General features: G+C 46.6%; 1 protein-coding gene across 3 annotated transcripts in view; it reads right to left on the reverse strand.

The window, feature by feature from the left end:
* LOC105478105 (transducin beta like 1 X-linked) overlaps positions 1-26,806 on the reverse strand; it is a 257,027-nt gene that overhangs the window by 185,241 nt on the left and 44,980 nt on the right. The window contains exon 1 of one of the 3 annotated variants that reach the window (XM_071088961.1): positions 553-4,346. The exons of the other annotated variants lie outside the window; for them this stretch is intronic. The gene's annotated coding sequence lies outside the window, so the exon portion shown is untranslated. Of the gene's footprint in view, positions 1-552; positions 4,347-26,806 lie in introns of those variants that run through there. 3 annotated transcript variants of the gene reach the window in all.

The raw sequence follows: 26,806 nt of genomic DNA on the forward strand, positions 1-26,806 counted from the left end.
AGAGTTCATCATCGCATCTTTAGAAGTTTGTGCTGACTCTCACATAAGGGGGGCTGCGTGTTCACAAACACACCCGAAGACTTTCACGATCAGGTATGCAGGGGAGACCTCAGGCCAGTGTGCACAGAAGGTAGAATTCGGACACATTTCCAGTTAAAACTCTGGAGGCAAACGTTTATTCCACTGCACACTCGCAAGCCTGGCTGCAAGCCACACACACTCTTCACCTCCATTTCCTTCCCTCTATAAACAGAACCACATCTGTGCACAATGATTTCGTTTCCTTACAGAGGACTGGAAGCTTCCTCCCTGTCTCTCAAATAATGACAAAAATAACATTACTCAGGCATGCACAGCAGGCAAAGCTTTCTTGACAATTAGGATTTCAGAGCTTCTTTTACAGGAAAAGGGAGTAAGAATTCAAGTGGGATGGCTTCTGGAAGCCTGGGTCTGCATAGATCCCAAGCTGTGAAAAGACAGAAGCCCATGTGTCTGGCCTCTTTTTTTTTTATTTTAAAAGAGTAATATAAAAAGAATAATAAAAGTACTTACTGTTGACCGGATGCTCACCAAGCTCTGTTCTAAGCACTTTAACATGAACCAGCTTTTAAAATAATTCCACTTACACAAGCTACCTCAAGTTGTGAAATTCAAAGAAGCAGGGAGTGGAATAGTGGTTGCCGGGAGCTGGAGGGAGGAGAAACAGGGAGGAGTTGCTCAGAGGGTACATTGTTTCCATCCTGCAAATGAAAAGAGTCCTGGAGATGCTGGACAACTGCAGCTGACAATGCCTACACTCAGAGGGGGGAAGACAGGAGATCGCATGTGGGATTTTTTTTAACCAGAATTTGTAAAATACTCTAACAATATCCTATTAAGGGAGGTACCAACACCCGTCCCCAGTAAACACTGGCAGCCAAGAATCACACCAAGGGACTGACAGTTACCCCCAATCCTGAGTCCACTTTAGTGAAAATGGAGAAAAGGAAAATACTCAACACTGTATTTTTTTTTATTAATTAGGGTATTAAGTACTGTTGAATTAGGCACTTAAATGGGTATCTGGTATGTGAATCATATCTCTATAAACCTTTTTTTTAAAAAAGTCCACAATAGCTAAGAATGGGTGCATCTTATATGTAAGTCACATTGAAATACGATGAGCACGAAAACAAATGTACACAGAAAGCACATAAAGAACCCTATATGAATAATAGGTGGCCACTAAATAACAACCGAATGTCAGTAAGTAAAAAATCACACTTAAATGATGAAAGAAATTCAGATGACAGAGGCCTCACAAATCCAGTTTTCTGAAAACCTTATTTATACTCATTAGGATGCCTGCACAGATGTTGCTGTTGATATGAAACAGACATTGTAGTCACAGTGAAAGGGAGAAAAATGGCTGTCCACCATTTTTCACCTCTGCATCTCTCTGGCTAGTCTTTAGTGGGATCAGACAGCAAAGCAGGAAAAGACAATTTGACAAAACACTGACCCAGCCTGCAGGCTCCTGGGCAACCCTTCTCTTCGCCTGCCTCCCTCCCTTGCTCCCGCATGATTCTGGGCTCCTCCCTCTGAGCTCAGCATTGCCCAAGCACTGGGCATGGCAAGCCAGTGCTTCACTGTCACTGCCCCTACCAGCTCCTGAGCTCCTGGAGCAAGGTCTCTCCAGGGTACAAGCATCCCTGGCTCTGCAGAGCCTTCATAGCACCTACGGGAGCCCAATTTAACCACAGCCCAAGTCAGTCCACCAGTTGCTTCCCCTTTCGAAGGAGCCCGGAGCAGCACACCCAGCAGAGGCAGTGTCCTGGTCTCCAGTTCTCGTAACTTGATCATGCCGGCCTGGTAAGCTAGCATCCCTGACCTCCACATTTTCAAAACACTGCACAAATACCCACCATCACTGTGCCTTTCTTTACTTGGGGTCTGCTGTCTGCAATAGGTCCTTCTTTGCCTTGGAAACTGTCTTGCCTTCACTTCTCCCCAAAGCAGCAGCTGGGAATGTCTCAGGAGCATTTGAAAACTGCATTTAAGTTTCTCTTTCATGGAGGGTTTTCACTCAGAAGTAAACCAAAACTTTCCCAAAGGTCAAATATTTTCCTAAGTTATCTCCCTAACATCAGAACACTTCTTTGAACTGTAGCATTATGTTTATGGAATTTTGTGTAGACACAGGTAAGGACTAGAAGAAACGTTTTGAAAAAGTGGGGAGGGGGAGGAAGGAAGAGAATGTATGATGAAATTGGAAAGTAGAGAAAACCAGGCCGAAGGGCGAGGAAAGCAAGCATTCACACACATCTTCAACATACAGTTGTGCTAGGAGTTCGCGCTCTAGTCTATGGGCTGAATTATGGGCTGTTCACACCTGATGCTGCTTTCAACTCCCTTCCTTTTACTCTTACCCTCACAGTTTTTGTTAATAACAACTTTACTGAGACACAATTCACATATCATGAAATTCACTCTTTCAAAATGTACAATTCAGTGGTTTTTAATATATTCGGAGTTGTGCAACTGCTGTCTAATTCCAGGACATTTTCATCACTTCCAGAAGAAACTCTGTGCTGGCTGGCAGTCACCCCACACTGCCCGTCCCCAGCCCTGGCAAGCAGGAGCCCACTTTCTGCCTCTATGGGTTTTCCTGTTGTGGACATTAGTCATGTTACATCCCCATTCCCAACTCATATGCTGAAGCCCTAAGCCCCAGGACCTCAGAATGTGACTGTTCATTTGGAGTTAGGGCCATTCAAGAGGTCATTAAGGTAAAACGAGGTCATTAGGATGGGCCCTGATCCAACAGGACTAGAGATGAGGACACAGACACTCAGAGGGATGACCTGGTTAGGACCCAGGGAGAAGACGGTGTCTACAAGCCCAGGAGAGAGGCCTAGGGAGGAACCAACCCTGTCGACCCCTCAATCTGGGACTTAGAACCTCCAGGACTGTGGGAGAATTACTGGCTGCTGTTTAAGCCACCTGGCACGTGGTGCTGCGTTAGGGCAGCCCAGGAGACTAAGGCAAGCCCGCGGGCTCAGTGCCAGGACCGTGGGAGGCGTGGGAATGCTGAGCAAAAGGATTCCCTCTTCAATTCCTGGAGAGAGAGGAGAAGGAGTGAGGCTCATGGGCTTGCCCCCTAACCGCTGAGTCCCAACCCTTTGTCCCTTATTAAAAGTGCTTAATGAGTTTGGATAGAATTCCTCTAGGGTAAAAATGCTTCACCCCCAATGTTAAGATACAGAATTGTAATTTTACCCTCCTTCAACCCTCCCTTACAAATCCATTAACGCTCAGATGTCCAGGGTGGGACAGAAATCCATTAACTGACATAAAAGAAATGCAGCCTTCGCTTCCTGGGGCAGGGCCTCCCAGTGCAGGCTTGGACAGAGATCCACATACAAACTGAATGTCCACCCAAAGCTCCAGAAGCATGTGCGCAGCTCAGGAGGCTACCGCACGAACCTTTCAGCATGGCCAGGGATCTACTTCTCCTCTCCTCCCACTCCACAGACAGCACTTATTTTAAAAGACAGGGTGTGAGAGCTCTCACCCCGGCGCAGTGGCTCACACCTGTAATCCCAACACCTTGGGAGGCCAAGGGGGGTGTGGATCATTTAAGGTCAGGAGTTCGAGACCAGCCTGGCCAACGTGGTGAAACCCCGTCTCTACTAAAAACATAAAAATTAGCTGGGCAGTAGTGGTGCGCACCTGTAATCCCAGCTACTCGGGGGACTGAGGCAGGAGAATCACTTGAACCCGGGAGGTGGAGGTTGCGGTGAGCTGAGATAGCACCACTGCACTCCAGTCTGGGCGACAGAGTGAGACCATGTCTCAAAAAGAAGAAAATAAGAGAGAGGCTCTCATTATTTTGCCCAGGTTGATCTCGAACTCCTGGACTCAAGGGATCCTCCCACCTCGGCCTCCCACAGTGCTGGTATTACAGACATGGGCCACAGCACCCAGCAGAGATCTACTCTTCTTAAATAAGTGGAGATGCTTATTATTTTGTGTCTTTTTTGTTGTTGTCGTTCTTTATTTTCTCTCAATTATTCTGAATGTACAAAATATTTGTGGTATTCAAGGATCAGGTAACAGCTTTACAAACCAGAAATGAGAGATTATTGACATTTAATCAACCAAGAAATATTTATGAAATACAAGGCAAAAAATCCCCACCACCAACACACACCAACACATACCAACACACACACAGACACCAACACACACACACCCTCCAGGTTCTTAGTTCAAAAAAGTACCTAGAAATAAGGAAAAATGTAAATTGTTCCGACGCATGCAAAGTTCATCGTGTCATGAATGAAAGGAACTCTCCCTCTCCCCTCCCTCTCTCCCTGTCTCTCTCTCCCTGACTCATTTACTGTGTGAATTTCTTAAATTCATGTTAGGGAATGCAGGGAATTTAAGCACTAAGCATACCCATCTCCCACTAACTCCACCCTCCCACCCAGGCCTCCCCCTTTTTAACACTCCCCACCTCTGCACAAAAGGTCCTGATCCTTCTCTATTCAGTTGCATTCTCTTAATGCAATGCACCCGGCACAAGCACACATCCCGCTCAAGGGTTAGCTGCTGACGGAGGGGCGGGGCTTTACCAGCGGCAGATAAGATGCTTTGGCAGGGAGCCTCTTTGCAGCCTCACACGTGATGCTCGGTCCATTTTTTTAAAGGGGGAGGACTACGTTTCATTGAACACATCTAAAAATGTAATGGGGGGAGGGAGGAATTAAGGCCAATGGGTAAAACGTGCCATTTAAAAGTATATGTATTCTAGGGAAAAAATCCAGAAACATTTTCTTTCCGTTATATTTTAAGATTTCTTGGGTTGACTTCAACACAGATAAATGAACATTTGTGATGAAAAGATAAGTATAGTTTCTTAAAATTGAGAAGTCAAGGGGATTTTCTCACCTTATTTTAAAAGAAACATGTAAATATTTTAGCGGAAGTAGAGAGGAAAAAGGAAACATGCAGGGCTTTTTTAAAAGAGCACCTTTTTTTTTTTTTTTTTTTTACAGCTTTTAAAGCCACAGATAATTTGAGAACATAAAAATGTGTGACATGGTCTGTTCATTAAAAAGTAAGTGCCAGTATAAATTGAATTTTAAACTATCATTTAGCCAGACAGTAATTTCAAATTTAATAACTAAATTGATTTTAATTGCTTTTAAATGGTCCTGGCAAAATCTGAGAAAGCTTTTCATTTCTGCCAATTCATTAGAAGCAGGCAAACTTGAATACAGAAGAAAAAAATCAAATCATTATAATTAAACAAAATTTTCTGCACTCAGTATCCTCTCCAATGTCAAGCAGACCCAGGAGCTACTGACTCTAACAAAAGCAAAGGGGACAGATGGGAGAATGGACCCCCTCGTGACATTAAAATACCACCTGGCTTATAAATGCACGTTCTTTTTGGAAGACATCAACAATAAAAGGGCTCTCCTGTTCGTTTTTTTAAATCGCCTTTTTAGGTCTTCTAAAACTAGAGGAGCTCATAAGTGCTTTCCCCACATTCATCAGGTATTCTATTCTTTTGTGGGTTTTCTTTACTCCACAACTCAGCGTTATTTCTAGATATTAACCCATTCCCCTATGCATCTGCCATGGAGGTCTCTTTTTCTCTCTTTCTCTCTCTCTCTCTCTTTTCAGACAGCGTCTTGCGCTCTGTGGTCCAGGCTGGAGTGCCATGGTGCAATCATGGCTCACTGCAGCCTCAACCTCCCGGGCTCCCGCCTCAGCCTCCTGAGTAGCTGGGACCACAGGAGTGCACCACCATACCCGGTCTTTTTTTTTTTTTTTTGGTAGAGACAGGGTCTCCTTATGCTGCCCAGGCCGGTCTCCAACTCTTGGCCTCAAGCGATTCTTCCACCTTGACATTCCACAGCGCTGGGATTACAGGCATGAGTCACTGCACCCGACCATGCCATGGAGGTTTCACTGAAGTTTTTACCCTGAGCCTCATGACCCCATGTCTACATTATTCTTACTCCCAAACGACATCACAAACAAGGCACACAGCTGCTGAAGGCCTCTTGGGCCTGGAAACCAGTCTCTACCTGGCTATGCCATGCCCAGTGTGGCAGGCACCTGGCAGGTGTCCATACTGCCTTCCTACACCCACATCCGGGGTCTGAATGCATTCCACACAATGTCTGCAACCCCTCCTTTAGCATGTCTGAAATTCAGCGTTCCAGGCAACTGCGGAGATGAAGCCATCATCCCTCAGGACTGCCTTTAACTCATGGATCCAAGAAAACTGTGGCAACCACAAAGACCAGAGATGACAGAGGACCGGCAAGCGAGTAAACATCTTGGACCTTGAGGGCCATGCCATCTTGGCTGCAACCCACCCAAGTCTGCCCTGGTGGCACGCTAAAGCAGCCACAGAGGACACAGAAAACAATGGGCACGGCTATGTCCCAATAAAGCTGGATTTTCAAATATGAGCTGTGGTTCACACAGACCTAGAGCCTGATCAAAACGTTACCATAGGCACTTCCTTTGTGATTTAATTTTAACAAGCCATATGCTAATTTTGAAATTGTTTTCCAAAAAACCCAAACAAAGCAGGAAAAAAAATTGGAAAACTTTTCCACTCCCGTATTTTTCAGTGCTGGTTTCCAGAACAGCCAACAACAGGTGGGATAGGATTTGGTGTCGCAGATACAGCAATGTGTGGCCAAGATCCCCCTTCAGGGCTTCCCCCAGATCTCCAATTGCCACCCTCACCCAAAGCCAGGCCCCAGTGAATGGGCAATGTGGACCTTTACAAAGGCCTGGGCCCCTTGACTTGGGTCAGGACAAGCCCAGACCCAGAGCACCCCTGGGTTCAGCTAAAGACTCTGTGATCCCTCCCCAGCCCACTCCTCCCAATCCCCAAAGCAGCATCCCCCCCATCCCCCCAGCTCCTGCACTCCCCAGGCTCTGATCCTGAGCCTCTCTCCCAAGATCCTCAGCACTGTGGCTTCCCAGGAAACCCATGTGCAGCTGTGGGTCACCTGCCCAGGGGCCCAGAGTGGGAACTAGGCAAAGAGGCTGGGGATCTCTGGAAAGGCAGGCTTGGGTACCACACTGAACTGTCCCTCTTCATCTGACAGTCGTTTCTAATTCAGAGACACTTCCTTCCAAACGCCAATGCCTCACAGTCTCTTCCTGTTCAGGACCTCGGGAGAAATCCTCACTCTTCAAATGGGAAGTGAAGTTACCTGTGTTCCTAAGACCCCCTGCATGTAGGACAATTCCTTGGAAATGAACTGAGCTGCAAATGTCCTGACATAGGCTACAACACGGGAGAACCTCAGGGACATTATGCTAAGTGAAAAAAGGCAGACACAAAAGGACAAACACAGCGTGACTCTACTGACATGAGGCACCTCAGACTAGTCAAATTCACAGACACAGAAAATAGAACGGTGGGTGCCAGGGGCTGCGGGGGAAGGAGGAATGGGGAGTTACTGTTTCATGGGGACAGGGTTTCAGGATGGGATAATGAAAAAGTTCTGAGACTGGGCACGGTGGCTCCCACCTGTAATCCCAACACTTTGGGAGGCGGGAGTGGGTGGAATGCTTGAGGCCAGGAGTTTGATGCCAGCCTGGGCAACCTAAGGAGACCACGTCGCTACAGGAAAGTTAAAAGATTAGCCGGGCATGGTGATGCGCACCTGTGGTCCCAGCTACTTGGGAGGCTGACATAGGAGGATCGTTAAGACTGTAGGAAGCCATGATGCACTCCGGCCTGGGCAACAGAGCGAGACCCTGCTCCACTCCCCCGCCAAGAAAAAGAAAAAGTTTTGGAGTTATGAATGGCAGTGATGGCAGTGGAACAGTGTGAATACGAGATCCCAGCACCTCAGTGCTCATAAATAAACAAACTCAGTCACTCACATGTTGTCAGTGGCTGCTTCTGCCATACAACACCCAGAGACTACAGGGCTCTAAAACCATAAAGTATTGATTATCTGGCCATCGACAACAACAGGTTTACTGACCCCTAACAAAAACAAACCAAAATATGGGGCGGAGCAAGACAGCAGAAGAGAAGGTTCCACTGATCGACCTCCACCCCAAGGACACCAATTTAACAACTACACACACACACACAAATAAATAAACCAAAATATCCCAAACCTTTTTTTTAATGCACATTTAGGGTCAGTGCCTAAGTACGGCTTAGAGAGATTATGGTGAATCACTTAAAAAAAGGTCGTACTACAATAAGTACAACAGAGACAGACCCCTATAGTAATTTTCCCCAAAGGAATCTGTAGGGCAAACCTGCCTCTTGTCCTTCTCCCTTGATAGTCCCTCTCCCATACTGGAAATAAACTCCGGTAGCAAGCAGAGACGGCTGGCTTCTCCCCCAAGGCGATGTTGAGTCACTGAGTGCAGCTAGTCACTCCTCACACTGCGGCCTCTCTGGGTCCACCCCACACCAACAAGGGCAAGGGAAGCAAAGGGCTTGGGGGATGGACAGGTCGGGACCTCCTTTCTCCTGTGCGATCCACGGCGATCCTCCTTTCCCGTGTGATCTCCCTGCCCACGCCTGGCTCATCGCAAATCCCACACAATCTCCAAGCCTCAGCTTCCCAATGGTTCCGTGTGGCGGGGCTTTCTAAATGCACAGGGAAGGGCTGCTCCCCATCACGATTCCCATGACTGGGGACTCCCCCTTTGGTGTGTCTGCGGCTGCTTTCCAGTATCTGCCTCCCCGCAAGTCTATCCAACTCCAGGAGGGCAGAGAGCAACTTTCCCCAACGCGACTACCTCTGAGCATGGGCCCGCACAGAGGAAGCTGCCGACACACGCTTACAGAATCTTCTACGAAATTCAAAAGTCAGTGGCCATAAATGGAGTTTTAGTGGAATACAGCCACATTTGTTTATTTATACAATGTGCAGGGCTGCCTTCTCACAATGTGGCTGAGTTGCAGAGGTGAATAGTTGCCAAGACTGGCCCCCAAAGCCTAAAATCCATACTCTCTGGTCCCTTACAGAAAAAGGGTACCCACCTTGCTGTAGAAGAAAGACCACAGGGCTTAGAACCGGAAAATTACATCTTGGCACAAGCTCTGCCTCCCAGGGACCCCGGGCAAGTCGTTTCGTCTCCACTTCTCCGAAAGGAAAAGACCACACCAGACTCATCAACATCTCTCTCAACTTAACACTCCAGTTCACTCTCAGATCAGCTCAGAGAGGACTTGAGAGCAGAATGCCAAAAACACAGGCTTCATCTAGAAAAGATCACGTGCAATCTATTCTGCTCATTTAGGTGACAGGCAAATTTTATCTGCTTTTGAACTCATCTCCACCTCCAGCCCCAAAATAAGTAAGGAGGAATTCAGTAAAGCTCAGAGAGCCAGACTTCACTGACTCAACCAGGTATTACAAAGAGGCCGTGTTTTTGTTCTTGTTTTTGTTTTCTCTCTCTCCCTCACTGTCTGTCTCTCTCTCCCCCCTGCCCATCTCTCTCTCACACACACACTCACACACATACACACATGCACAGACATTCTCACACACACCCCTTCATCTTGAACTATAGGTACAGCTGCACCCATTAGTCTTACTTCTGACACAGGAAGAAACAGGACTAGAAACAAAAATGAGGCAGGAACGTTCCCAGACACAAGAATACCACTAGATGCTTCGGCACTCAAGTCTTTCAGGCAAAAAGAGGAAAACCACATCGAAGGTATCTAACACTCCTTATACTAGTATTAGGGATTTTTTTAACACAAAATCTCTTTCGGAAAAAATTATTTTCTCTGCACAATAAAGAGAGGAAAGTGCCTGTCCAAAAACGTAATTCACATAAACATTTAAATGCCGGCCAAGTTGGTATTGTTTTATGTGTCACATATGCTTAAATACCAATGCACATTTATATTACAGCTGAAGTGAGTTATTTCCTCCTGCTCATAATCAGTTCTTAAACAGTACAGAATCAAAGGCAAAACAACACTCAGGAGACTACGTAATTTTTCCATTCAAATTTGGATAATTTCTTTTAAAAAAGCAAATCTCTATCATGTAAATCTCAGCAAAAATGTCTCCTTATTAAGCAATTATAGACCATTTGGATACTCCAGGGAAGGTCTAATAACATCTTAGTATGTGGCTCCCAGTGTTCCTGCGGTATTTGCTATTACAAGTTAGAGTTATGTGTTCACTTCTCTTATGGAGAAATTTGTCCAAATACCTAGGAATGTGAGATCAAAAAATAAAAATAAAAGCATACAGTCTATTCAGCTATTAGGTATACTACTTTAAATATTCAAAACAAGTAAGTGTGACTCTGACCTCAAGTCTAATGGGAATTTGGAAGGAGAACAAAAATAGCTGTCCTCTTAAGACTGCCTACAGGGGACCTATGGTGTTCCGGGTTTCCATGGAAGGTGTGTGGAAAGAGGAAATTTCTCACCACTGAGGGAAATCAAGAATCCCAATAAATCCCACTGTCTTGTCTGTAATTGACTCCCATCTCTCCAGCTCCTGGACCACACCCTGGTCCAAGGAGCCATCATCCCTCTGGAATATTCTAATGGGCTCCAACAGCCAACCCACTTCCCTTGCCAACTCCCTCCAAGGCCAGGTGATTGCTGGAGCCCAGGAGTTCAAGACCAGCCTGAGCAACATACCAAGACCTCATCTCCACCAAAAATACAAAAATTAGCTGGGCATGGTGGCATGTGCCTGTAGTCCAAGCTACTTGATAAACTGAGGCAGGAGGATCGCTTGAGCCCAGGAGATCGAGGCTACAGTGAGTCATGATCGTGCCACTGCACTCTAGCCTGGGGGACAGAGTGAAACCCCGTCTCAAAACAAAAGGAAAAAAAAAAAAAGGTTTAGAAAGCACACATCAAAGAACTGAAAGCAGGATCTTAAGGAAATATTTGCGCAGGCAAGTTTGTAGTAGCATTATTCACAACAGTACGAAGTCGGAAGCAACCCAGGTATCCATCTACAGTTACAGGAATAAAGTGACATATCCATACAATGGAACAGCACTCAGCCTTAAAAAAAAAAAAGACATTCTGACACATGCTACCATGTGGACGAACCTGGAGGACACTACGCTGAGTGAAATAAGCCGGTCACAAAACGACACATACTGTAGGATTCCACTTATCTGAGGTCCCAGAGCTGTGAAGCACACAGAAACAGAAAGTTGGTGGGTGCTAGGGGATGGGAATGGGGAAATGAGTGGCCAGTTACGTATGGAGTTTCAGGACTATGAGACAAAACGAGTTCTGGAGGTTGGCTGCGCAAGAGTGTGAATGTGCTTGCTGTTACTGAACTGTACACTTAAAAATGGTTAAAATAGGCCGGGCACAGTGGCTCACGCCTGTAATCCCAGCACTTTGGGAGGCCAAGGCGGGCGGATCACCTGAGGTCAGGAGTTTGAGACCAGCCTGGCCAACATGGTGAAACCCCGTCTCTACTGAAAATACAAAAATTAGCTGGGTGTGGTGGCACATGCGTGTAATCCCAGCTACTCAGGAGGCTGAGGCAGGAGAATTCCTTGAACCTGGGAGGTGGAGGTTGCAGTGAGTCAAGATCGTGCCACTGTACTCCAGCCTGGGCAACAGAGTGAGACTCTGTCTTAAAAAAAAAAAAAAAATTAAAATGACAAAATTTTATATTACATGTATTTTACCAATAGAAAGAAAAGAAAAAAGCACTATTCAACAAATCATGTTTTTGATATTTTGACAATTGCACTTTTAATCCCTTCCTTTGTGATTCTACTTTTATTTTAGAACGTGATTCTGAGACCTCTGCGGCTTCACTCGATGACTACAGAGAGCCACGCGTACAGACAGAAAGGTTAAGGACACTGATGTAAGGCAAGGGGGCCAATAAAGGCACACGACCCTTTGAGTCTCAGGTACAAGGAGTTTGGGCTTACTTCTCCTCAAGGGTGGGGCTGGGGGCGCCTCGCTGAAGTCTCTGTCCCCACACTGTGCTGAGCCACTGGTGTTTTGAGAGAGTCTTGAGCATCAAGATAAAGGAGGCACTAGAGTAGAGAAAGACAGGACCCTGCCAAGAGTGGGTGACATGGCCCAGTGTGGCCTGGGGTGGGTGACATGACCCAGTGTGAGTGGCGTGGCCTCATAGGGTCCAGTGTGGGTGACCTGGCCCACTGTGGCCCGGTGTGGGTAATGCTGCCCAGGGAAAGGGGGACCCCAGGTCACAGCACCAGTTGCTGTTGCTCGAAAGGCAGGGAGAGAGGGGCTGGGCAGACTCTGGGGGTTCACAGCTCCGAGTTCCCAGGTGCCCTGGGAAGAGTGCTTCTTTCAAGTGGGGGCAGAGGCCAGACGGCATGCAGTGAAGGGCGAAAGGGTGACAGCTGAAAGGAGTGGAGTCTTTCTTTGAAGAATGGTGACGAGGGAGAAAAGTCAAAGCAGGGCAATCAGCTACTGGACTTGGGGTTTGGGTTTTTTTTTTTTTAAACATAATGCTTTGTTTGTGTTTTTAGCGCTAAAGACAAGTGGAGAGTGTGTAGAGACTGAAGAATAGAAGACAGAGGTGAGAGAGATTTTCTTCCCATACAAAGCCTACAGTTTTTACTAAATCCCAAACCACAAGAACTCTTGCTGACCTCACAAAATTAAACCCACGTTGTCAACATGTTCAGAAAACCTTGTGCACAGATGGAAACTTTCAGATGGTCTTTTCCTTTCCCATGGGGACATGTCAACAGAGCCGCTGGGGATGGAGAGCCTGATAAGAGCCTCCATTCAAAGGTGGGAGCCTGAGAAAGTGAGTTCGACCGAGGCAGGAGGGACAAGGCATTTCTGCTGCAGAGAAGTGGGGACAATGAACTCCACTACCACTGCTTCTCCTTAGAGCCGGCTTTCCTTCACTAATTAACGAAGAACTCTAGAGCATCCAAACAAGAAGAAAAACCACACAGTCCCAACCCTGCTGGCGTTTACATAGTTATAATGAGAAACACACAGGGCTGGAATCCAGCACACCAAGTTCTGGGGTGTGGGATACGTGAGCACCGGCCCTGTTCTCCTCCGCCAGTGCTCAGCCCTGGTCTTCAGAGAACTCCTCCCACCTGCTACGGTCAGCCTTCCCCAAGCCAGGGGGCCTGCAGGTTTCACTTCCGGAACCAGCCCACTGGGATCATCTGCGAGCCCTCATCCTTCCTTCTCACTCAGCGACCAGACAGTCTCATGGGCTAACCTGCTCTGTCCAAGACATCTCCCCATATGGAGCTATTGAAATACATATTTAGGCTGGGTGCTGTGGCTCAACACCTGTAATCCCAGCACTTTGGGAGGCCAAGGTGGAAGCACTGCTTGAGACTAAGAGTTTGAGACCAGCCTGGGCAACATGGTGAGACTCCATCTCTACAAAAGTTAAAAAATTAGCTGGGCAAGGTAGCTCACTCCTGTGGCCCCAGCTACTTGGGACGCTGAAGTGGGAGGATCACTTGAGCCCAGGATGTCAAGGCTGCAGTGAGCCGTGATCGCGACCCTGAACTTCAGCCTGGGCGACAAAGCGAGACACCATCTCATGGGGGGGAGAAAATAAAAAGAAAAGAAGACAGACAAAAATATACATTTAAAAGGAATAAAATTGAAAATTCAATTCCTCTGTTACATGAGCCACATTTCAGGTGCTTCATAGCCAGATATGGCTACCAGACTATACAGAAAGTTCCACTGGGCATGTAGTCCTTTTTAGTCTGCTCTGACTTAACCAATTAAAGCTTTGGTTTTCAGGGTTTTTGCTTGCTTGCTTTTGGTAGTTCAAACTATAACTGACCCTTGAACAACATGGATTGTTTTCAATAAATACAATCGGCCGTCCTTATGGGCAGGTTCTGCCTTCACAACCAAATGCAGATGGAAAATACAGTATCTGGGGATGCAAAACCCACAGACTCAGAGGGCTGACTTTTCGTATCGGCAGGTTTTGTAGAGTGGACTGCAGGATTTGAGTGTGCACGCATTTGGGTATCCGCAGGAGGTCCCGGAACCAATCCGCCAAGGATACCAAGCGATGACTGTAATGAGTTCAAATAAGTTCTTAAACAGAAGGCCTTGACTCAAGTACACTAAATGAGGCTACTCTGATTCTAGGCAGGGGTCATGGGAGGAGAGAGGTTGGCCCTGGCCAGCAGTCTCCCCGCCCCCAAGCACGCACTCTCTGCTCCCCAATGTACAATCTGAAAGCCTGGGTCAGTTCCTGCATCCACCAGACCCACCACCTCTGGCTTTCCCTGCTCCCTTAGAACACCAAGACCTTCACATTAGTCATCTCTAGGCAAAACTTTTAAGAGAAATCATCTTCCTTTCTGCTTCCAAAGGTTCCACGTTTACGACCTTCCCATCTGTTCTGCTCCTTTTCCAAGGTTAAACCCTCTAAATTTCCCTCCTGCAAAAAATAAGCCCCCTCCCCTCATTCTTTATCTCTTGAACTTCATTTTTGTTCCCCTTAGAAACAGGGTCTCCCTCCATCACCCAGGCTGGTGCGCAGTGGCACAACTGCAGCTCACTGCATCCTCCAGCTCCTGGGGTCAAGCAATCCTCCCACTTCAGCCTCCCAAGTAGCTGGGATTACAGGTGCGTGCTACCATGTCCAGCTAATTTTTGTAGTTTTTGTAAAAACAGGGTCTCTCTATGCTGCTGCTACCCAGGCTGGTCTCTGACTCCTGGGCTCGAGCAATCCTCCTAACTTGGCCTCCCAAAGTGCTGGGATTACAGGCATGAGCCACCACGCCTGGCCCTCTAGAACCTGTTTAACTCAACCACAAGTCTCCCCTAGTGTAAAAAAATTCTTCCCCCACACCAGCTTCCCTGTCAAGTGCTGTTCTACGTCTCCCCTTATCTGCAAGGAGGACCACTCCAAGGAGAGGTGTATCCCCAATACCACCATCTTTTTAGCCACTATCCCATTTATTCCATCTTCAGCCAGCTGCAGATGCACTGCCCCTACCCTGGAAGCCAGCGTGGATACTATGGCCTCTATGTGCCAAGGACACCTCTGCAGCCCTGATAACTAGGTCTCCCCTCGCCTCTCCTGTCAATCTCTGCTCACTCTTCAGGATCTCTTAGGGGCACACCCTTCCTAGAACTCCTCCTCCCATCTCCCTGGCCTCCAGCCCCAGGCCATCTCATCAGCTCTCAGCCCCATTTCAAATGCCTATCTCCAGAGCTCCCTTTTTACACCTCTGCCTTGTGTCTTCCAACTAGACCACAGTCCCTGTGGGGGAGGGGGGGTCAAAGATCTGTGCTACTTATTCTGGTAGAGGAGGTGCTTGGTAAACAACCGCTAAATCCAGCACCGAAGTTCTAGAATGTAAGTGTGATTTGCCTCCTTTGGGTTTTCCATGCACATATTCCAGTTTGTGGCTACATAAAAGGAAGGTACGGGGAGAGGAATATTTAGAGCAGCAAGTAATGGAAACCAGGGGCAGATGAAATCGTTCAATGGTGAAGGAAGATTACAGTAATCAGCCCCACCCACAACTCCAGAACACTCATTGAAGAACACCTTCCTGTAAGCTCTGCTCCTACCAAGAAACACTCCAGGCCAAGGAGATCAAAGGGCCACATGCCCATCTCCTCAAAGTTATTTTTAGATCTTGTCAGAGTAGGACAGGAGAAATGAGAGATTTCCCACTCCACAATTATTCTGGCAGCTTTTAAAGTAGGTTAGCATGAAAAATCATCTGGGCTGTCACGGCTGCTTTTGAATTCTAGCTAATTTTTATCCCCGTTCCTCCAACCCCCTCTGCTTGCCACTCCCCCAGCAGCGGAGGTACATGCCTGCAGCTGAATGCCTGGAGAAGTCAACAAAGAAAACGCCGAAAGGCAAACCAAGGAAGCCGCTTCCCAAAGACACCAGAGCCACTGTAAAAAAAGATCCTGCCTGCCTACTTCACGTCTCAAAAAGAAAACATGTTGAGAGAAGAAATTTTGAAATGCGAGTGGGGTCTCTAGATTACAAATGGGATACAGCCCAAGTCTTTTGTTACTTCCTCAGAAATGTTTTTCTCCTAGAAACTATGCTGTAAAAAATAGGGTCAAATTCCCAACTAGCCTAGAAAGGCTTTTTAAAGCCCACGACATAAATGAAATGCACATTTGCCATGAAAAATATACAAGTAGGCAGGGCCCAGTGGCTTACACCTGTAATCCAAGCACTTTGGGACAATGCAGTGGGAGGATCACCAAGCCCAGGACTTCGAGGCTGCAGTGAACTATGATTGTACCACTGTACTCCCGCCTAGGCACCAGAGCAAGACTCTGTCTCTAAAAAAATTAAAATGAAATAATAAAAATATATGTGTGTGTGTGTGTATATATATATATATGTAGTATACCATATGGTGGCAACTGTACATTGTGGCATTCCGTGTCTCAACCATAATGTTACTGAGGGGAACGTGTTCCACGTACCATGGACAAGACAGAAATCACGCGGCATCTCCTCCACGTGTTATCTCCCTAGCCCAGGCTCAAGGAGACACAACCATCTAAAACAGTGAATGCAAAAGCAGGAAATGGGTCAGTACCCTTCATATGTATGCTAAGCTGGCATTGCACAGAAGACACTAGAATGTAGCTAAGCACCAGAGGAGCAGAAGGCTGTCCACGTAAAATCCCAGCTCCACCACCTCCTACCTATGGGCCCTGCCTTACATATCAGCACGGACAGTCTGCACATGTGGCCACCACTCTGGTTCTATGATAACGGGGTAAGGAGGGTCTTCAGGTTAAGTGGCTCTCAGAAGCTAATACCAATTCCCAAAAGATTGTCACCAACAATCCCAATTTCCGGGTGACTGAGGAGGATGCAGAAAAAGGCCATGAACAAAGGTAATCTTTCAGATGACCCAGCCTCCTCTCTTCTCATGCCCTGCACAGAGGTGATCCACACCTCCCTCATTTCATGCAACAGTCCTTGGGCTCTGTCTTCTGGTCGCAGCTGTTACAGGACAAAGCCAGCAACAATCCCTTCCAATCCTGAGGTATAAATAACTGATAAGGTTTAATGTATTAAACCTTACACTTTACTGGCACTTTAACTGGGAAGAGACTTCACATCACGTAAATGACTCTCGAATTGTAAAATACCAGGCTTCTGCAAGCAAGGCGAGATGAGAATAGGGTGGAAATGAAGAAGGGATCAGGACAGGTGAAAGGCCAAGTCACACCACCGAGGTGGTACGTGCCTTCAAGCACTCAGAACTACATGCTAGTTCTGCAGAGGACCAGAGAGCAAATATCTTAGGCTTCGCTAGACAGACAGTATCTGTTGCCATGGTTGCAACACCGCTTGTAGTGAAAAAGCAACCATAGAAAATATGTCCATGAATGGGCATGGCGGAGCTCCAGTAAAACTTTATCTGAATGTCACACCATTTCCATGTATCAACAAGGTACTGCTCTTTTTTTTTTTTTTTTCTTTTGAGACAGGATCTGGCTCTGTTGCCCAGGCTAGAGTGCAGCGGCACGAACATGGCTCACTGCAGCCTCAAACTCCTGGGCTCAAGCAATCCTCCCGCATAGCTGGGGCTACAGGAGCACTGCCACCATGCCTGGTCTGGTCTGGTCTATTCTATTCTATTCTAAGAGAAAGGTCTTGCTATGTTGCCTAGGCTGGTCTTGAACTCCTTGGGCTCAAGTAATCCTCCCACTTCGGCCTCCCAAAGTGTTGGGATTACAGGCATGAGCCACCACTCCCAGTCTCTTTCCTCTTTAAACATGTAAAACTATCTTCAGCTCGTGGCTTCTACCCACAGAACCATCCACTCATGCACTCCCCAAGGCACTGTACTGCAGAATCCTGACTGAAGAGTGCTACGAATTACTGGAGAAACCCTTCTGGCATTTGGAGAAGCACCAGGGTGCCCTGAAAAGCACATGGTTTTAAAATCACACTAGCCCACCTGCCACCATTCAGCACGCAGATCTGCAGTTCAGTTTGGGGACCTGGCACTTGTCACTGCCCTGGCCTTAGTTTCCCAAGTTGTAAAATGGGAAGAGTCTTTCTAGTGATGTGGATTTGCTATGCTAGCTCGAATGCACATACGGCACTGCCCTGCAGAAGGCAGATTCCTGAAAAAGGTCCCTGCTGTAATACTGATTCTTTCTGTCTTTATCTCCCCTTGGGGCTGGGTTACATCTCCGCCTGGGCCTCGGAGGTCAGGGTTTGGTGTCTGTTTGGGGATCTGACCACAGCACTGAGAACGCACAGGTGCATGGGAAGGAATCCACAGTTCAAAGAGCAGAGGGTCAAAGGCAGGGCAGGCTACTCGGGTTTCCTCAAAGAACACACACAGATATCGGCCTTACCCTCTTGGCAGGTCCAGCTCTCAAACCTGCAAGAAACTCGTTCCTGCAGGCTCTTCCTCTCGCCTTTCCTGGCCTTGTCTCTGGCCCTATCTATCTCTACTCTGTCATTACCCACCCTGGGTGGTTCCTTCCTACCATGTTTCTTCTGCTCTCCCAGAGACTGTGTAGTACTCAGTTTATAACAAAGATGTTTTACAATTCCTACTTTGTTCTGTACCAAAATAGCAAGACAGATGTTTAGATAACATGTCTCAGGACCCAAAACCCTGATGGTTTTTAACTTAATGTGCAATTTCAGTAATCCCTTTCTTATTTGAACTAAGCACCAGGCCAATTCTACAAAGCTCACAGCAAAATTGCTGAATATCAGGAAATATGAAATGACCTCCTCAATGTCATAAGCTTTTTTGAAAAACACTTTTCACCAGAAGCATGCTTTTCATTTTGCTACATCATGCTTTATGAAGGGGACAGTCATTCCAAAGATTTAAAACGATGGGCTTCCAATCATTTCCAAGCAAGAGTCATTGGAGGGCAACACAAAGATTGGTTACCCAATTGCACCAAGTGTGTTGTCAATTTCCCTTGCATTCTCCCTAAATGCTCCTAAAGGAAATCACCTATGTCAGTTTCATCAGCGATGATAAAGAGGACTTGAGGTATCAAATATTTCCCCACCCTGAATAGTGAGATGGATGCTTTAGGAGCTGATGCTTGGCCAGTGTGCCTGTGGCTCTCTCTTTATCTCTATCCATGCTGGCCCTTGAGAAAGGCTGCATTTTCGCTTATCTTCCCTCTGGTATGTGTACTCCCCTCTTCTAAAGGGCTGGAACACATTCAGCTCAGCCACTTATCTCTTGCTTTCTCTCTTTTGTTTTATTTTGGAGAAGGAAGCGGGCAAAGGCGGCGGGGGAGAGAAAAGAGAAAAATACAAAAGAGATGACACCGCCCCACTTCCTCCGACATCAACCATGGTTTCACTGCTTGTTATGGACCCTTGGTTCCTAATTGTGGCAATGCGGAGATAACAGGCAGGGACACATTTTCTGGAACCAGTCAATCTGAAACTGCTATCTCCACAATGACACTGACACTATGTCTGTGCACATGAACCAGCTGTGACCACACTAGATTACAGGAAGTATTTTGAGGACATGTACAAAAACAGTGGTCCTGAACCCTTTTTTGACAGGTTTATTGAGATATAAACCACATGCCATACAGTGCACCCATTTCTAGTACAACTCAACAACTTTTAGTACCTGCAGAGTTGTGCAGCCACCATCAGCACAATCAATTTCAAGAATTTCCATTAACCCTGTACCCTTTAGCAGTGACAACCTCTTATCCGCCTAAAGCCCCAGTCATAGGCAACCACTCATCTACTTTCTGTCTCCACAGACAGATCAAACCTTTTTTCATTTCGCCCAAACGCCTCTATAAATGTTGGACAGGTTCCTTGGCATCGACGACACTCACAAATAAGTTCCCAGTCTCATCATATCTTCATTGTGCAAGGCAGTAAACGAGCCTGGCTTCAGTTTCTACAAGTCACACAGGCTTCTGCAATTTCACTCCGTGCCTCACTTATAAAAAGAGCTTCCCAATCCCCAGACCAAAGGCAACTGCGCTGAATTCTTGACCAGTGCATGTCCAGATTCCTGGACAGGGATGTTCGATGATGTGCCTCTGCTACTGAGGTCAAGGGCTGCCATCTCCTCCTCTATACTCAGAGTTACAGAACTCTGGGCTGTTCACCATTTCCAATCTCATCACCTTCTCAGCAAGTGGTGGGAAAGAAAAATCATTCTGCCACATCCTGTGCTGATGATGTTTGGTTCGTGTCTATTATGAGTTTACATTTTGATTCTCCTAGCAAGGCGACTAACTGGCAAACAGGCCAAGCGGATTAGAAGAAGGAATTCCAAAGGGAGGTCTATATGGGGTTAATTAATATAAAACACAAGATCATCATCACTTGAGGCAGAAAAGTTGTTTTACCAGTTTACAAAATAAGGACTATAGGAACTTAGTAAGAGGATCCAAGGCAAAGGATTTCAGGTTGCAGTAAGTTGGGTGTTGTTTCCCCCCTCTATCAGTCTGCCTGGAGCTTGAAAGGGAAATGATTTGTCTCACTTCAGCATCAAAAACAAAAGGGGCACACCCCATATGCACATGAGCAGTACACACATCTCATTTTAACCCCCGATAACATCTGCCTTCCTGGGGGCTGTCACCAACGCTCCCACCTCGGCCTCCAAGATGAAGTCAAGGAGCTCCTCGCCAGGTTGTTAGCCCTGGCCCGCTATGAGCTCTTCTGCTCAGTCCTCCATCTCATTATAAACTCTTCTGCTCAATTTATGTTCTGTTGACATTTGGAAATATATTACTGACTCTCATCTTTAACATGCAATTCACAAATGAGTACACGCAAAAAGGGTGAAATTCAAGTAAGGGCTCCAAGGCTAGGTAACTGTGTTGCACCAACGTGGATTTCCCGGGTTTTCCTGTGAGATGCCACTACCCTTGGGGAAAGCCAGTAAAGGACACAGTACTGGGATCTGACAGCACTGTGTTTGCAACGCAGTGTGAGTCTATAATTAATCAAAAGAAATCATTTAAAACAAAATGTTAAAAATCTAACACAGTCTCTGTTACTGGGAAATCCTCCTGGGGCTTTGGAGAACAAAACATGGCAAACCCAAGGGACACACATGAACCCTAGAAAGGTCCATAAAAACTAATTGCAACAAACATAGGCAATGAACCCGGAAAAGCCTCTCTATAACTAGCAAAGAAATAAAGGTCTTCTATTGGATTAAGACTAAATCTCCTGCAAATTAAAAAAAATGTCACAGTGTCATGTGGGGTTTTTTTGTTTCGGGTTTGAGGGGGTTTTGTTGTTGTTGCTGCTGTTGTTGTCGTTACCAGGTAACTGGCCTCTGGTCCTCCTACACACAACAAGCAAGTGAACTACAGTGTAGCCTAACTTGAACACTACTGACACTCTGGGGCCAGGTAACCCTGTTATGGGGGCTACTCTGTGCACTGTAGGATGCTTAGCAGCATCTTTGGTGACATACTTTGGATGTCTGTCGTTTCCAAATCTCATGCTGAAATGTTGTGGAGTAATCCTCACTGCTGGAGGTGGGGCCTTGGTGGGAGGTATTTGGTTCATGGAGGAACCATGGCTTGGTGCCCTCCCCCGGTACTGAATGAGTTCCCTCAGTTCATGCAAGAGCTGGTTGTTTAAAAGAGCCTAGCCCTCCCTCTGTCTCTTGCTCCCTCTCTTGCCATGTGAGACACCTGCTCTCCCTTTGCCTTCCGCTATGAGCAAAAGCTCCGAGGCCTCCCAAGAAACCAAGCAGATGCTGGCACCATGCTTGTACAGCCTGTAGAACTGTGTGCCAAATAAACCTCTAAATTACCCAGTCTCAGGTATTCCTTTACAGCAACAGAAAACTAATACACCTGGTTTCTATTCACTGGATGCCAGTAACACTCCCTCCCCAAGTTGTGACAACCCAAAATGTCTCCAGACTTTGCCAAATGTCCCCTGGGTGCAGATCACCCCCAGGTGAGAAACACTAGTCCAGGGAACAAACATCTGTTGAATCCAACTGGCAAAAATAACAGAAGTCTAAAATTTACTGGGTACCTCCTACATGCCAGGCAGCCTTCCATGTGGATTCCAAGTGGATGAATTCAGTGAATCCTCCCAAGGATCTGAGAAGCAGGTGCTTTTAGGACTTGCAAAGAGGTAACTAAGGCAGAAGGAGGTTAACTTGACCCAGTCGGGAAGCAGATCCCTTCAAACCTTCTGCAGCCCCCACTGGAGTGCACCATCAGGCCACCTAGTGAGGGGAATTTCTGCTTCACTATACTCGCAGTAGACTCTAAGTTCAATGAAAACTCAAGCAACAACCTGGGTTAGTTTAATATGACTTGCTACCTTGTCCAGTCTAACAAAACCCAAAGCGTTGACTCCTTTTAACTTAAAAAATAAAAAAGCAGAGAGATCATCATAGGATTTAATGAGGGATCTTCCTGCACGTGTACCATGCTTTGTTCGTTTCCTCAACTGTGCTGAGACTCTGGGGACTTCCTCCAGGGGCCTTCGTTTGTATTCAAAATGCACAGTCCCAAGGCTTGGTTCTCGGAATAAGCAAAGCAAAGGAGCCGCACAAGGTCCTGGAAACACATGAACAGGTACCCTGTGGTTGTAGGCTCACGGGAAAAGTGAAGACCACACTGGTTTTTCAAATAAAGGGGGCTAGGAAGCAGTCTAGTCACTTGAACAGAAACTCCAACCTGACATGGAACTCAATCTTTTCCCTGAAAGACTCACGGGAGAGGTACCAGGTGTCTGTATTTCAAAAGACTTACACTGGCTGGGTGCGGTGGCTCATGCCTGTAATCCCAGCACTTTGGGAGGCTGAGGCGGGAGGATCACCCGAGGTCATGAATTTGAGACCAGCCTGGCCAACATGGTGAAACCCCATCTCTACTAAAACTACAAAAAATTAGCCAGGCGTGGTGACGCATGCCTGTAGTCCCAGCTACTAGGGACACTGAGGCAGGAGAAACATTTGAACCCAGGAGGCGAAGGTTGCAGTGAGTCAAGGTGGCGCCACTGTATTCCAGCCTGGGCAACAGAGACTCCATCTCCAAAAAAAAAGAGAAAAAAAAAAACTTACACAGAGAAAGCCTGAAAGCCCACAAGAGCAATTTGTAAAAGGAACCCTGACATAACAAATACGGTGATGTCCAAAGACATTAGCAACCAGATAGTTAAGCTCGGGGGTGTGCTACGTGTCATAAACTCCAAAGCTACATTGGTCATGAGTAACACAAATGTAGGTGCTAACACAGACAGCTGGTGGGCATTTCAATCTTTCTCTTCATATCTATGATGAAGTCATGGATACCCAAAACAGTGAGCTTCCATTTAGAAAAAGGAACCCCCTGGCACACATCAACGATTTCACTGGCATCAAGATAAATGTTAAGGCCAGGCGTGGTGGCTCACGCCTGTAATCCAAGGTGGCTCATGTCTGTAATCCCAACACTTTGAGAGGCTGAGGCAGGAGGATCACTTGAGACCAGGAGTTAAAGACAAGCCTGGGCAACATAGGGAGATCCCATCACTACAAAAAAATTTAAAAGCTAGCTGGGCGAGGTGGCATGTGTCTGTAATCCCAACTACTTGGGAGGCTGAGGTGGGAGAATCACTTGAGCCCCAGAGGTTGAGGCTGCAGTGACCTGAGATCGCACCACTGCACACCAGCCCAGGCAACAGAGCAAGACCCTGTCAAAAAACAAAAAACAAAAAAACAGATAATGTTAAGAAGTAGACAACCTGCCCTCATTTGCTTCTCAAATGTCTATTTCATCTCAAAAGCATCCATAAGTTTTGGCCTTTCAAATAGTCTTCATTATTAAACTTGGACCAAAACTTTAATTGCCAATGTCATTTCCAAAGTATGATGTTGCAAACAATTTCACTACACAATTCACTGAGAACTGAGAAGTACCAACTGTAATTGTGAGCTGGAAAATGATTAAAATGTGTACAAAACGGTCAGAAATAAAACGTTATTTAACCTATGTTTGGAAGACAAATGCCAATCCATCCTCCCGGGGTAGAAATTTTAAAATCACCTATTTGGAATCATAGAATACTGGTGTCTTATCTTCACCCACAGCACATCCCACAGGGGTCAAGGTTGTCTTTCTAATAAACCCTAATTAACTTGCATCTCAGGTGGTCACATGGCTTCCACTTCTTGTCATCAGATGAGATGATATTGCAGGAGCCACATCTGAGGAGAGAACATTTCAACCCACAAGCCAGGCAAGCCATTCCCTAAAACACATTCTGGATTAGAGAGATTAAATTTCCTGCGTGCCAGTGGGTCGAATGTGCAGAGGAGAAAAGAACGAAAGACCATCCTGAGCCCTCTTGCTTTCAGTTTCTCTGTTTTAACTCCAATGAGTACTGACTCAGCACTTCTCAGTTCCATGGAAGGACTTCACTTATCAAATCCAATGCTTGGCCTTTTTTCTGTAAAGGGCCAGAGAGTAAATACTTTCTACTTGGTGGGCCACACGATCCCTGTACTTACAACAAATATATACTCAACTTGGCAGCTGTGGCAAGAAAGCAGTGATGTTAGTCAGGGCTGTCCAAAGAAACAGTGCCAATAGGGTTTGTTCGTGTGTGTGTGCATGGATGGATGGACGGACAGATGGACAGATTCTAAGGAATTGGCTCACACAATTGTGGAGGCTGGCAAGTCCAAACTTTCCAGAGCAGGCCAGAGACACAGGGAAGCGCAGATGTCACAGTCTCAAATCCAAAGGCAGGATACTGGCAGAATTCCCTCCTCTTTGGTGGACCTCAGTCTTTTTCTTAAGGCCTTCAACTGATTGGATGAGGTCCATCCACATTATGGAGGTCATCTGCCTTACTCAAAGTCTACTGATGTGTTTATTTCATCTAAAAAATACCTTCACAACAACATTCCCAAGTACCTGACCAAGTATCTGAAAACTGTGGCCTAGCCAAGTTGACAGATGAAGTTAACCATCACAGCAGCCAGACAACCCATGAATGAATGGGCATGGTTGTGTGCCAAGTCTGGACACGGCCCCGTCGGCCACAGTCTGCTGGTGCCTGTTGTAATCCATCCTTCACACAGATGCCAGTTGTGTCTTTCTAAAGCACCTGTTCAAAGATTTTTAATGATTTCCAGGACCTAAAGAAAAAGCTCCCTCCTCCCCACCCAACTTCTTGGATTACTCCAGTGTCCAAGGAGTTCCACACACACAAGCTCTGCACTAACTGCAATTCAAATCCCACTTACCCCAGGATACAATTTCTCCACTCCAGTCAAATCTGTCTACCCTCCAGTCCAGGGTTTCTTACCTGTGGCACTGTAGACATGTAGGACTAGATAATTTGGGGGCCTGTCCTGGGCAGTGTAGGATGCCCAGCAGCACCCCCGGCCTCTACCCACCCAATGCCAGTAGCACCCCCACCCCGTAAGCTGTGATAACCAAACTCTCTAGATGTTGCCAAAGGTGAAACAGGAGAATGTTAGGGTGTGGTGATTACACCGCAATTAAAGCTAGAGGGAACGCTGTCAGTTCCCGGGCCTTCATTTGCTGACACAGAAGTGAGGGTGTAGCTCTCCAGAAGCAACTCACAGTGTCCATACCATTAATAACACAACTTACAGCAAGGACAGCACTTTCCTGCCCTCCACACACACAGCAACAGTACAGTCAACACAGCCTCACAGCATGCAGGGCCATCTCTGGTAACTCAGAAAATGCACGCCATAACGGTGACAGCAAAAAATCATCCACTAAAAGCAATTATAGGCCAGGCACGGTGGCTCATACCTGTAAACCCAGCACCTTGAAAGGCCGAGGTGGGCCAACTGCGTGAGCCCAGGAGTTCGAGACCAGCCTGGGCAACATGGTAAAACCCCATCTCTACAGAAAAGACAAAAATTAGCCGTGTGTGGTGGCGTGTGCCTGTAGTCCCAGCTACTCGGGAGGCTGAGGCAAGAGGATCACTTGAGCCCAAGAGATCAAGGCTCCAGTGAGCCATGATCACGTAACTACACTCCAGCCTGGGTGACAGAGTGAGACCCTGTCTCAAAAAAAAAAAAAAAAGTGATCCTATACATATAAAATAATGCCATCTGGGGTCTTGTACTACCCATGTGTCTGACTTCATCCAAGGGTTCTTTTAGGTAATCTACTAGAGGATACGTGTGCAGAACGTGCAGGTTAGTTACATAGGTATATGTCTGCCATGGTGGTTTGCTGCACCTATTCACCCGTCCTCTAAGTTCCTTCCCCTCATCCCCACTCCCGAACAGGCCCTGGTGTGTGTTGCTCCCCTCTCTGTGTCCGTGTGTTCTCGATGTTCAACTCCCACTTATGAGTGAGAACATGTGGTGTTTGGTTTTCTATTCCTGTGCTAGTCTGCTGAGGATGATGGCTTCCGGCTTCATCCACGTCCCTGCAACGGACATGGTCTCATTCCTTTTTATGGCTGCATAGTATTCCATGGTGTACATGTGCCACATTTTCTTTATCCAGTCTATCAGTGGGTTGGTTCCATGTCTTTGCTATTGTAAATAGTGCTGTAAGAAACATATGCGTGCATGCATCTTTATAGCACAATGATTTATATTCCTTTGGGTATATACCCAGTAATGAGATTGCTGGGTCAAATGGTATTTCTGGTTCTAGATCCTTGAGGAATCGCTATACTGTCTTCCACAATGGGTGAACTAATTTACGTTCCCACCAACAGTGTAAAAGTGTTATTTCCCCACAGCCTCGCCAGCATCTATTGTTTCCTGACTTTTCAATAATCGCCATTCTGACTGGCATGAGATGGTTTTCTCTCACTCTGTAGGTTGCTTGTTCACTCTGATGATTTCTTTT

Source organism: Macaca nemestrina, chromosome X (genome assembly GCF_043159975.1).
Source record: "Macaca nemestrina isolate mMacNem1 chromosome X, mMacNem.hap1, whole genome shotgun sequence".
NCBI lineage: Eukaryota > Metazoa > Chordata > Mammalia > Primates > Cercopithecidae > Macaca > Macaca nemestrina.